The sequence below is a fragment of the Asparagus officinalis genome, chromosome 8 (assembly GCF_001876935.1).
Source record: "Asparagus officinalis chromosome 8, Aspof.V1, whole genome shotgun sequence".
Classification (NCBI taxonomy): Eukaryota; Viridiplantae; Streptophyta; class Magnoliopsida; order Asparagales; family Asparagaceae; genus Asparagus; species Asparagus officinalis.
This window is the reverse complement of record NC_033801.1, coordinates 120,308,712-120,308,916: the sequence shown is the minus strand read 5'-3', so window position 1 is coordinate 120,308,916 and position 205 is coordinate 120,308,712. Positions and strand designations below refer to the sequence as shown.

At 51.7% G+C, this 205-nt stretch overlaps 1 non-coding gene across 1 annotated transcript; it reads right to left on the bottom strand.

The window, feature by feature from the left end:
- Window positions 1-72, bottom strand: TRNAP-AGG. Its single transcript has one exon. It is a non-coding gene; the product is annotated as a tRNA-Pro (tRNA).

Here is a 205-nt window from a genome sequence, read left to right as displayed (position 1 = left end):
GGGGCATTCCGAGAATTGAACTCGGGACCTCTCGCACCCTAAGCGAGAATCATACCACTAGACCAAATGCCCTGTTTGTGTAGAGGGGTAGTAATTTATTAATTTCAAGCATTTATATCTTCCCTTCCCACCCCCGACCCTTCACCTCCTTTCCCTCCAAAACTCCGCCATCACAACTCCAACCGCCGCCTTCTCCATCGCCCCC